The sequence below is a fragment of the Leptosomus discolor genome, chromosome 1, assembly GCF_034619465.1.
Source record: "Leptosomus discolor isolate bLepDis1 chromosome 1, bLepDis1.hap2, whole genome shotgun sequence".
Classification (NCBI taxonomy): Eukaryota; Metazoa; Chordata; class Aves; order Leptosomiformes; family Leptosomidae; genus Leptosomus; species Leptosomus discolor.
In genome coordinates, this window is record NC_141391.1 from 98,048,574 (window position 1) to 98,061,672 (window position 13,099).

Below are 13,099 nucleotides of genomic sequence, written 5' to 3' on the forward strand. Positions count from 1 at the left end.
ATTTCACACCTCTTTAGCTTACTATCTTCCAGACAACAGTAGTCTTTGGAGGTAAGCACTGGTTCTTAACTTTCCCCTGCGTGCTTACTTCTCAAGCTGAGTGCATTTCCCTGCCCAAACACCAAAAGTTAAACCCTTCCAGCTGTGAAGGGAGGGTCGGCCGCAGAGCAAAGCCATGTTATGTGACCCTCAGTCTAAAGGCCCTATGATGCCGTACAAAATCCAGAGCTGAAATGTGTAGCTTCAGCTCTCCTCAGCTCTCTCAGCATGGCTGCTGCATTCATGGCCAGGGAGGCTCCTGTTCTCCTGCACGTGCCATCTCCTGACCTTTGCACCAGTCCCCCACTAGCCCAGAAGGTGCACACACACCCCACCCTACATCCAGCATCCTGCCTTTGCATGAAGGGACGGGAGGGGACTTCAACTGCAGCCCATCAGCTCTTCATTGTTGCACGGACTTCTACTGTCTGCAACATCCCAGGGACTCAGTGCCGAAAGAGGGACTGGCACACCATCAGCCCCCTAATCAGAGAGCCCTATGTGCCAGCCTGCTCCACCCCCACCCACTGATACGTGCTGGAGATGGCACTCCCTGCTCAACTGGTCGCAGGCAGCAATAGACTGAGAATGGGGAATCACCAGAAAAGATGAACTGAGCAGCAGTTTCTTTTTTTTTCCCCATCCTTTAGCTGGAGCGCTCAGCACCAGACACACAATATCTACTACATCAAAACAGAGTGAAGAATGACAGCTGTATGATTTGACCTTGTTAATCCAGCTATTTAGTAGAATGTGTAAGTCAACAGCAGCTGTTAATGAGCCTGCATCAATAATACCTGCTCAATAACCAAGCACTGCTAACGGGACATTTTTTGCAGCTGTGATTCTGGTCTAGAAACACTACAGCAAAATTCCCATGACATTCCAGTGAAGACAACTGCTTAGGAAAGCAGTTTATATGGGGATAAAAACAAGCAGGCTCTTTTGTAGGCATTGGCATACTGATTAATGTGCCATGTATCTTGCCTTAGGGTGCTCATTGTAGCTGCCGATTTGTTGAGAGAGACAAAGGGCAGAGAGAGCATGCGTGGAAAAGTGCACAGAAACAGGCCTGGATGGGTATCTGCTGCCGTTCAGCCATTGCAAAGATGGAAACGGTCCGTTTTAATGGCTGCTACAAAGGCAGACCCTCTTTATCTCGTGAAGACACCTCCCTCAACATCCGCTCCAAGGTGGTGAACACCCTGATTACACACCACAAATGCTACTTGCTGCAAAAGAACCTTTTTCACACTGTTCTTTCCAAAACTGTAGCAAGCGCTTACACTTCTTGGGCCAGCAATTCAAGCATTTTCAAATAATTTCAAATGTCCCACGTCAGGTCAGGCTACAGCCAGCCACTTTCAACCTCTGGGTAATAATCTCTTCCCTAGAGGTGTGTCAGGCCATGGAGGGGTCCCAGGCAGAGCCAAGGAGTCAGGTGGTGCCTGGGAGCCCTTTGCTGCAGACACCCTCCAATCTGAGTGCATCTTCAAGTATAAGCAGTAAGTTTTATCTCTTGTTTTGTTAAGGAGAGTAAACGAATACAATTCAGGCCTTTTTTGTGGTAAATGAGACCTGGAAAATCCCTGGGACCTGAGACCAGCTCATTGAGACTGCAACACCACGGCTATAAATTCTCCTGACTGCCGCAGTGTGCTCTCAGCCCACCCTTGCAGCCTCTCTGAGATCAGGCTTGAGGATGTCTGTAGGCTGGAAGCTGGGGGGGAGCAAAGCATGGGCAGCTGAGGCAAGGGACCCTCAGGTCCCTTTGCAGCTGCCAACCCACTGCTGGCAGCTGCCCGGGCTCTTCCACCAGGTCCACAGGGAGGCTTTCAGCCATTCAATACAACAAGAAGCAATATGGGCCAAAGAACGGAACTCAGCAGCGTACATCTGAGCCTAATGAGTGCCAGGGGCTACAGGAAAGCTGTTCCAGATGACAGGAGGTGCAACGGTAAAAAACGTTTCAGCAGCATCAGTGAAGGGACAGGGTAGCCTCTTTCTTTAACTTAGGATCAGCTGAATGCCTTGAGTTGCCTCTTGCCAGTTGCCAAGCTACTGAGCCACGCTGCAGCTTCAGCTGCCCTGTCCTAGCAGAGCTCAGGTTCCCTCTTCATGACATTGTCACCTTCCAGGTCTCTCTCTACCTCATACCAACAAAGTTAGCAGAAACTAATGCTCTTGCTGTGGTTGTTTTAAATAGATTTCAATCTTGTGGGAAAATAGTTGTCTAGTATTACTCCAGTGTTCAGTATTGCTCAGCTCTGAAAACTAACTCTAAAACTGGGCTCCTGGGAAGCTCCCTTTGTCTTTTGCTAATCCAGATAAGGAAGGGAGCTCCTTTCCAGTACGCTGGTTGTGCTACACCCAAAGGACATTTCAACAGCTGTGCAGTGTTGCATAGGTTTCCTGCAGTAGACTTACACCCCTAGTGTTACTTAGTGAGATAGTGTTATTTCAGCTAGAGCTACTACACAGTGCTAAAACTAGCACTGTAAATACTATCGATCTTGGCCCCTGTTCCGAAAAAAAAAAAACAGTTCTGCTAGATGTTGTGAGCATTTACTTCTTGCTAAGCTCCAGGCAAATGCTTTAAGAGCGTATAGCTTAGCATTAACAACATGGACCTTTTTTTTCTAAGCCTCATTGGTTCCTTAGTCAGGTGGTAGCACAGAAGCCTGTTGTTGCAGTTACTGCCCTGAAATTAAGGGCTAAAACAACAACAAGAAGAATTCACACAAGGCAACACAGCTCTTCAGCTGTGTCAAAGCCAGCAGCTTTGATGCTTGTGCTTTCACAGGACTGGCTAAACAGATCGATTAGATCTGCATCAGCCATTCTGCAAATCATAACTGGAAAATAATATTTTCACACGATTAGAGCTTCTTGCTTTGAAAACAAGCAGCTTGGCTTTGGGTAAATTTTTCCAAGGCACCTATGTGATGCAGAGAGCAAAGCGCAATTGCAGCACGGCTCATCAGACCCATGGCAGCTTACCTGGCCTCTGAAGGGCAATGGTGGCAGTGGAGAAATGACAGCTTGGGCTTGGGCTTCACTTCACACTGCCCCCCTGAACCTGCTTGCTGACAGGTTTCTACTGCAATTGCTTTTGCGGAGTGTATCTCCTCCTCTGCGTCTTTACCTGTGCTTTAACTATGGCTCTCTGACAAAGGCCACAAACACAGCCCCACATGCAGGTTCGTCTGCCGTCCACGTTATGTACCTGCACATTCACGTCGGACAGGGACAGCCTAACCCGGACTGGCCCCGACCTCTCGCTCACATCGGGGCACGATTTGTGTGAAGGCAGGATGAGCCCACCACAGTGCGGATATCTGGGCAGTGCAGCTGTGTAGGGCAGAGCAAACCCCTGGGAGACGAGCAAAACCCCACGGCAAAACCGCAGCTTCCCTTGCCCAGCTCTGGCCCCCTGGGGAAGTGAGAAGGCTTGCAGGCAGGCTCCATCCCAGCCCACTGGCCTCTGGAGGGGCTGCCTGCTGCCACGGGACTCTGCAGGGAGCTGGGAAAGCAGAGCTCACATGCCACAGCCTCTTTAGGTCAGGCGCACCACACAAGGCAAGGGGGTCCTGTTTTCCTCCCATGACCTCCTGAGGTGTCACATTCCCAACCCCTCTCAGGGCCTCGCTGCAACCACCCTGCTTCTCTCTGCACCAACGGTTTCCCCAGAGATGTCACCTCACAACTCGAGCTGGTCTGGTAACACTTTCCTAAGTGCTCCCGTGCCAGTACAGGGTCAGGCAGCCTTTCACAAGTTATCCCTCCCTCCCCAAAAGCGGATCCCACATTCGAGTCCCCTCACAGGCATCTTCTGTTCCCCCAAGATCTCCATTCCGCCCAATTGATACATCAGGCTCCCCCAGGATCACTCAGCATCTATGTCCTCAGGTGAATGTAGGCAGCAAAACCCTTGGTGCCTTGTTTCACACAGCAGCAGAGAGCTGGGAGCATTAAGCTCCCCCGTGTGCTGTGCATTGCCAGGGCCTTCCTACTGCTCAGAGAGGGTCCCAGGTGAGGACAGCGCAGCAGCACGTACGTTGCAGCTGCATCGGGGGGAGGCCACACTGCAGAAGAGGGAGAGGCAGACTCCAAAGGAGCAAATTGCATGCCTAACGTGCAAATACTGGGGCAGTGTGGGTCCCCTGTCCAGGCTGCTGGGGCTTTCAGGAGGGGTGTCTGGACCCACCACCTCGTTGAAGCTACTCTCCTGCTTCTGGAGCGCAGGGGTCACTCGCCACCCTGCGCTGGGCCATGCAACGTGCTCTGCCAGCCCCTCAACGCCCACCCGAAGTGCCTTATGCCGTCAGCAGGGTCATCGTGGGAAACACTGCCCTGGGTTATGTCCAGCTCACTTTCTGCCGAGGGTTTGCAGCGCTGCGTTGGGTGAGCCCTTCTAGCTGACAGCCTCCGGAGGGAGCCCCAGCAAAGCAAATGAAGGCTCACAGGAGTTTCTGCATCCATCGTTTTCAGCAGTGGCTCTCACCCAGTCAGCCCCAGGCCCTTCGGAGTCAGGGGATTACTTCGTGTGGGGGCCACAGAAAGCAAACCGAAAACAGCACGTCTGCTGTCAGGAGGTGTCCATCACTGCACGCCAGTCTGCCTCTTTACTAGACCACAGGGCACGGTGATGTAGAAAAGCTCTAGACCGCGCTCTGAACACATGTGCCACAAGGTAATGGAACGGCCCGTTCACCTGCGCTTCTCACCCATGTCTGGCCCAGGAGAACTCCTGCCGGATTTGGTGGGAGGTTTGTCTGACACAGGGAAGCAGCAAGAAGGTTGTTGTAGGTGTATTGTGCCTTGCCTTTCTGCAGGCTGTTATGACTGGGCAATTTTCCTAAACAAAACATCTTCTGCAAATGTGTTTTAGGATAAATCTGGCACACTCCTTTTTTTTTGTGGAGCTGTGAACAGAGTTCAACTGCAGACAGTGCAGGGGATGTTCAGGAGGTTTCCTTCCCACCTACAATAACTGGCTCACTGGCAGAAATACCTGCTATTTTTAGGTCTAATATTTGCTGATAAAAAAAATTCCACTGTGAGGGTACAGCCCTATGATGGGCTTGAGCTGAACAACTTTGCTGCTACAGAAACGGAGAAGCCTTTACACTTTGTCTTCCTCCTTCTACCCCATCCTTCCGGCTTTCCCTCCCTCCTCCTGCCTTGTTCTCCCATCTGTGCAGCGCAGCGTAGCGTCATTTCTCCTTGCAAATTCTGATTGCAAGATAAAATGATTCAGCTTATTAACCCGGACATTTGAGCAAGTTCAATCCGCTTACCATGCAGTCAGGCAAGTATGAGAGATGGAACAAAACAAGCACTGGGAGGGGTGGAGAGAAACCTGCCCCTTACACCATGGCTGAACTAATGTTAGCTAAGCTCCTGCTGTATCAGGAAACCACAACCAAACGAAGCCAGCTGGAGCCAGGCTGAAAACAAACAAAATGATGCAAAGGGGATAGCAGATCTGCAAGCTGCTTTCCAGAGGACGGTGTATGCAAAGAACTTGCATGGGCTTAGGGGGCACAAGCCCTTGGAGGAGAGATAGAATAAGGGGTACTAAACTGATGAACCACTAAAGGCTCAGGAGGTCCCCTGAGCTGAAAAAATTTGGAGGCCGGGAGCATACCTGGAGAGACAGGCAGCTCAAGTATGCATACCCTGCTCTTCCTTTCTCTTGGGGATATGCCTTTTCTTTTGCCAGGCACACACACCCGCTAGCGATCTGCTGCCTCCTGCCAGAAGGCAGAGAGTCCTCCTCCAGACAGGGAGGGGATTCTCAGCATTTTCCATGCAGACTGACCCATCCCTCCTAATAATCATGCAGCCACAGAAGAGCCTGCACCAGCCTGGGCTCCACCACCATGCTGCAACAGCTGCTGGCAGGAGAACCTACGGACGTTTCACCACTGCTGCTGGCACCTCCATGCACACAGTCACCTGCGCTGAGCTGGAAGCAGCCTCTGAACGTGGATGACACAGTCCCCGTGGCCTTATCAGCAAGCTCCTGCTGCACACCCAGTGCCTCGCCTTGAGAACTGCTTCCAACAAACAGCCAGGCAACTGGGAGGGCCCCTGGTGCTCCAGCCAAGGCCAGATCAGACAACTCTCATGATGGGCCTCCCACCACAGAACACGGCAGTGTGACTGGCGGGGCTCCCTCCAAATTTGCCAAGGTTTCCACCAAATTCTGCTTTTGCTGCCTGTCTGTCCTCAAAGTACCTGGGGGCAGCAAGCAAGCAATACCTGGAGAAGTTTTCCAAGAGTATTCAGAGAAGTCCAAAGAGATCAGATTCTCCCACAAAACGCTCCATGCAAACTGCCCAGGACAGCACAGAGAGGAATCTCCCTCAAAGGAGCAGCTGGATTTGCTTGTCAGATGGACTTTGATTACTTTCCAGTCAATCCTTTTGGCCCTTGGGTGTGTGACAGGAGGAAGGTGGATCAGGGACAGCCCTGGGACAGCACTTCACAAGGCTGGGAAAACAGCTCCGAGCCAGGAGAGCCAGGATTACACTCACAGGGGCGGACACTGAGTGGAAGTAAAAAAAAAAAAAAGGTTTTTCTCCTTTTTCTGGGGAACAACAGGGATGTCATCCCCTCACAACCACAGCACAGTGATGCCGCTGAGTTGCCCAGATTTGGGGAAAGCACAGGGGCTGGCACAGCCAGAGGGCAAGGGATGAGGCTCCCCTTGGAAAAACCACCTCCCTGGTCTTAGAGCTCTCCTGCCAGGTCAGTGTTGCTACTGTCTCTACTGACTTCTCTTCAGGGCCAGTCTAGCACACGTCCCGAACAAAATTTGAATCCTTGCTTAGAAAGGGGGGCTAGAGGGCTAAAGGGAAAAAAAAAAAAAAAAAACAGGGAGAAACCGAGTGATTTGCAGTGCAAAGGAGAGTGTAAATGATGGAGTGCAAAAAAATCAAGGCTCAAAAAGTGGTTCTGGGGGAGCCAGAAATGAGGCTGCAGCCCTGAGCACTAGATGTACTTCTGTGCTGAGGTTTCCCTCTTGGCACGGATGAGGGGATGCCACAGGCACACCAGGGCTCACTGCTCTGTGCAGAATGTTCCCCCTTCTGCCCCCTGGCCTGTGGGACCAGGTCTGTGCCCCTTGCCAGGGTGCTTCACCCTCAGTGCCAGCTAACAAGTCCTACCGCTCCGTGTGTGAGCAAGGAGACGGAGAGAGTGCAGCATGAGTGTGGAGAGGTGCCTTCACAGCACCATTTGGAGGTGGAGGGGCTGGATGTAAGACCTCCCTCCCTGTGAGCCTGGGCTTGGTGAACCCTCTGTATGAACCACCAAGGGTGTTCCTAAATTTTATCCTGGCTCCGAACATCTCCTCTCCCTCTTGCTGTTGGGAAAATCACCTGATTTCTATCCCTCCTCTGTAAAGGGAGGAGGATGGCGTTCACATCTAGCTTGTGAGCTCCTCTGGGCAGGGAGGGAGGGCCCTTTGTATAAAGCAACCAGCATAATGAGGGTCTTGACCCCAGACCACACAGCAGCTTGCTGGACCAGTGCTAAACACGACATCAAATAATGTGCTGAACTTAAAAGTCCTGCAGCTTTATTAATTTTCCTGGTTTTCAGTTGTAAGGCACTCTCTCATAGCAATAGCTGACAAATCAGCAGTGCTCCTCAACATGGGTTGCATCTCAAAAACCCTTCAACAAAAAGTTTCCATAGGACACCCAAATCTCTCAACCATACTCTGCAGTCTCTGCACCATTGCTTCTCTAACACTGTTCTTTGACTCAGCATTTCCTCTCCTCTTCCTTGCCATTCATCCTACCCCACTGACTGCCCCTCATACCAGACTAGTGAAATTTACCTTCACCCACAGCATCAAAGCAGTGCCCTCACACCACCGATGGTGATCAGCACTCAACTGTGAGTGACCTGGAGGCTCAAAGAGGGTCCGTCCCCACGCACTCAGTGCCATGGTCCCTCATGCCTGTGTATGTTGCCTCGACAGACGAAACAAAGCCACAACCAGTTTGCACCAGACACGCTCCGCCCCCAGGCCCATATGGAGAATATGGCTACAAAGACCTTCACCCTTCCCTCTGCTGCGCTGTGTAGCTTTACTGGGGTTGCTATAATTAAGGATCTTTGATAAGATCTGCTTATATAACCATGGTGATTAGTGAAGTATAGGCAGGGAAGTAGATTAGATGAGATTACTAACTACAGCTCTGTTGTAATGTACACGAGTTGCCTTCTCTCATTATTTTTTTGACGTTATATCTTAAATTGGTTCTCTTTCCTCATGGTTGTGCCTTGTTCCAAGAGGTGTCAAGTAGAGAGCTGGTAAAAACTGTTCAAACGGCTTGCTGGCTGTGGGTTACTAATTACCCTCACACATGCACTGTTAGCGAAATCCCTTTAACTTGAGAAACCAGGTCCTGTGCACTGGCCTGGAACTTCAGGTACTTCTTTAATTAACGCAGAGTTCTGGGCATTTGCAACAAGAATGTGCTGGTTTCCAGTGAATGCATTAAGTACCTTACGTACTGACCCCCAGGATGTGTTTTGGTTTTGGTTTAATCTCTTTTTTCTATATCCAAGCATTGTTGTCTTTTGTTTCACAACCATTTTTCTTCCCCTTTCCTCTTTGCTCTGCCTCTCCTAAAACTGGCTGCTTCCCTACCACCTTATTTTTTTCTCCTACCTCTTTATCTCCAAACCAAATCTGTGTGGCACCATTTTCTCCACACCGTGTGTTAGTTGGTACCCAGCGATGACACTGGGCTTAAGAAGGCAAGCCAAAACAGAGGAGGGTTTGTGGCAGTATTCAACCCAATAGATCTAAGCAAGTTGCGGTGGGGGAGTAACCTGCATTAAGTCACTAACCTGAACAACCCTGTAGCGGTGGAGAGTATATATAAAGCCCAGGAACACATCCAAGCTGTGCTTCTCTCTCTCGAGTCCTGCAAATGTCCTCATTTAGATTTGGGCAAAATAAAATACGCAGTAATGAGTAGCTACACGGAATTCTGCCTCTGATTCCTGCTTTTCTCTGCAGCCCTTTCCTTCATGTTTCCTTTACGTTGCTGGCTTCTGCCTTGCCTCCCACCTTTCCAGCTGTGCTGCCAACATCAACTTCAAAGGGTCTTCTTCCCTCTCCCTCTCTTCTCATACTCGCTGGTTTCTGTCCCAGGTCCCCTTCTTTCTTCTAAGCTTGGCCATGTATGCAAGGTGAAGACACTCAAGGAAGCTGAGAAGGAGCCTTTTATTCTCACTGTGACACATCCACACGATGTTGCCTCCAGTGTCCGCAGGCTCTGCCCGCACCGCTGCCCTTCCGTTAGGCAGGTGTGCTGCAGCAGCTATTTCTTCCGGCAGTGGTTTGGCTACATTGACACAAGGGGAAGACATCCCACTTCTCAGACAACCCCTTGCAATACTGCCCACACTTCTTCGACACTGGATTAATTACAAGCTCATTGACGTCTCATGAACTCACAGAGAGACATTTTGTTTCATTTCTCGATTCGTTCTCAGGTACCTACAGAAGCAAGAAACACGTGAAAAGGCTGGCTGCTGTTACTATGCAAAGCACAGAGATCCCCCCGCCCTGACACACCCCGGGAACTGTGCAGAAGCAGCACCCTCCCTCTCTGGTGTGTTGTGGTGACGGTCCTGTTGTTGGCACATGCACAGCCGGGCTGAGCACAGGGGGGAAAGGGGACACAGTCAGAAGTGGAAGGCTGCTGTGTGGAGTCCCACACAACGAGTCGCTGACACAGCTCAGGGAGAAGGTGAATCAAGTCAGTTTGCTGAGGTAAAAGCCATCCAGCTGGCCTTGGACATTGCTGAATGGGAAAATGGCCAGTTCTCTATCTTTACACTGACTCATGGATGGCAGCTAATGCCTTGTGGGGTTAGTTGAAAGAGTGGAAGCAGAATAACTGGCAGCTCAGAGGTAAACCAATTTGGGCTGCTGCACTGTGGCAAGACATTGCTGCCCAGCTAGAGAAACTAGTTGTCAAGGTACATCATGTAGATGCTCATGTACCTAAAACTTGGGCCACTGAGGAACATCGAAACAATCAGTGAGTGGATCGGGTTGCTAAAGTGTTCCAAACAGACCTAGACTGGGAACATAAGGGTGGACTATTTCTAGCTCGGTGGGCCCATGACACTTCAGGACATCGGGGAAGAGATGCAACGTACAAGTGGGCTCATGACCGAGGGGTGGATTGAACTACGGACGCTCTTGCGCAGGTTATCCATGACTGTGAAACATGCGCCGCAATCAAGCAAGCTAAACGGTTGAAACCCTTGTGGTATGGGGGGCGATGGCTGAAATGTAAGCATGGAGAGGCCTGGCAGATTGATTATAGCAGACTGCCTCAAACCCACCAGGGTAAGCGTTACATGCTTACAATGGTGGAAGCAACCACTGGATGGCTGGAAACATATCCAGTACCTCATGCCACTGCATGGAACACCATCCTGGGCCTTGAAAAGCAAATCTTGTGGCAACATGGTACTCTAGAAAGAATTGAGTTGGATAATGGGACTCATTTCAAAAACAGTCTTACACACAACTGGGCCAAAGAACATGGCATCGAGTGGGTTTATCATATTCCCTACCATGCTCCAGCCTCTGGAAAAATTGAACAGTACAGTGGACTGTTAAAGACTACCCTGAAAGCAACGGGTGGTGGAACTCTTAAAAATTGGGACAAGCACTTAGCACAAGCCACCTGGTTAGTTAAACACAGGGGATCTATCAATCAAGCAGGTCCTGCCCAATCTGACCTTTCACATACAGTCGACGGGGATGAAGTCCCTGTGCTGTGTGAAAGGAATTTGTTGGGAAAAACTGTGTGGGTATTCCCTGCTTCGGGCAAAGACAAACCCATTTGTGGGGTTGCTTTCGCTCAAGGACCTGGTCGTACTGGGTGGGTAACGACGAAGGATGGTGAAGTCCTGTGTGTACCTCAAGGCAATTTAACTCTGGGTGAGAACACTTCATTCTTACCTGCACGCTGTTAACTGCTACATAATACTAACAGTGTTCAATAAGTGTCTTTCAGGATAACCAGAGCTAGCCTCATCGAGTGACGTCCAACAACTTCCTCGACGTGAACTTGCAACCCGTGGGCATGAACTGCAATGAACTTCACACCGTCTTTCCTGCCCTGAGAGACTCCTATGAAAGATGGAAACCCATAATCATGAACTAAACAAACTTATTGAACTTTTACATAAAAAGGCAAATCATAAGCTAGTGATGAGTATGATGTAACTGGTATGGAATAAGGGATGGAATGTCCTGGTTTGTGCTAAACCAGAACTAATTCTGTTTCAGTGCTTTCACTTTTCAGTTAAGTCTCCTCTAACTAACTGCACTTTCTGAAATACAGCAGCATGTTTTTCCAGACAGTGACTGCTTCTAGCAGTGATAAGGCCTGATGTTTACAGTTCGTACCAAGGAATGGTGTGCAGAGAGGCCCTTGCTTGTACTTGTTCTTGTAGCGACCGAGGTCACTGCTAAATCTTGTACTCCATGTTGGGGTGCTGGGAGTGAAAAGGGGCGCAAGCACATAAAGGGTTGCACCTGCAGGGAGGTGCAAACTGGACAAGTGACCCAAACTTGACCAACAGAGTATTCCATCCCATATACGTCATATTCACTGTAGAGCTGAATTAGTTTTGGTTTAGCCCAAACCAGGACAGCTCATCATGTACAAAGGCATATTTCCAACATGGGAGCAGCTGGTTTGGTTTGTTTTCCAATAGCATCTCTGGGTCAAGTCACTTGTCTGTGAAGCATGGATCCCAGGGACAGCAGGCTTCAGCACAACACCTGACTTACAGAGTGTCTAAGTTAAAGACACGGTCTGGAAAACGTTTCTTGCTCTCAGCAGTACATCACGCAAGCTAGAGCAAAGGGAAATCTAAAGTGAATGGGGTCTTTACAAGATAAGGAGTGAGAACCCAGTACATTTCAAACAGCGAAACCAGGTTTTAGTTCTTTCAACATAATTTTAACTGAAGGCTTTAACAAAAACATTAAAGAAAAACCCAGTGCAAGTTTGTTCTGCTTATTATGTAAAGCATATACTGCGTGAGCACAGATTACAGGCTGCTTTCAGTGATGAATGAAAATCACCAGGAACAACTACTTTGTCAGAGCTCATTGCAGGCCACTGCAGTTGTTGTTCCCTTGACAACTTGGGCGAGGTCAGGACTCACAGCAGGTTCCCACCAGGTGACTGAGCTGAACACCTTGCTACTGAAAGGGGGTGTCACACTCCATCACCCCCACTCCAAGCTACAGCTGCAGCTGTCCTGATCGTCCCTTGTGCTGGCTCTGGCACCCATTGAACTGCTCAGTGAGCCTTTTCTGTTCACTACGTGAGCAGGAAATCACTCTCTTCTTTGCAGGGCTTGGCTTCTGCTGGTTTAGTGAGTTTAAACTGCAGTGGTAAGCCTAGGTGGGAGGCAGACCAACAGTGAGCAACCGAGGCAAAGAAAGTGCATCCTCTAACACACAAACCTGACTGGGCACAGGCACTGCAAGGCAAAGCTAAGCAGCAGTACCTGTTCTCTGGTAAGAAGATCTTATGATTTTGACGGGAATTTCTGCTTTGAACACCTGGATCACAGTTGTGAATTTGAAGGAAAGTCGGGGAGTGCAGGAGGAAGCAGCGAAGGGAGGTTAATCTGTACCTGGCAGAAGTTCTAGCAGAGAGCTTGTGTCATCTCAGTAAGGAGCAGTGGAGAGCAGGTGAGCTTTACATCCCAAAAGAGTATATACAGAAAGAACACAGCAGGACATACAGCGGTGCCAAGAGGACCGTCCTTGTGACGGGTCATAGCACCTTTAAATCAGCTCAAACCAACTGAGGAATTCCAGGGGGTGTCATAGAAAGCAACTAGACTCCCCTCATCAAGTGCAACGAACGTCAAAGTAGTGAAATGTTACTAAAACTGCTGTTTCATTTTTAAAGTAGATGCATTTCAAAAATCTTTTGGAGTCAGACAGAAAAACATTCAGCTTACTTCCTTGGAACTAGACTTGCTG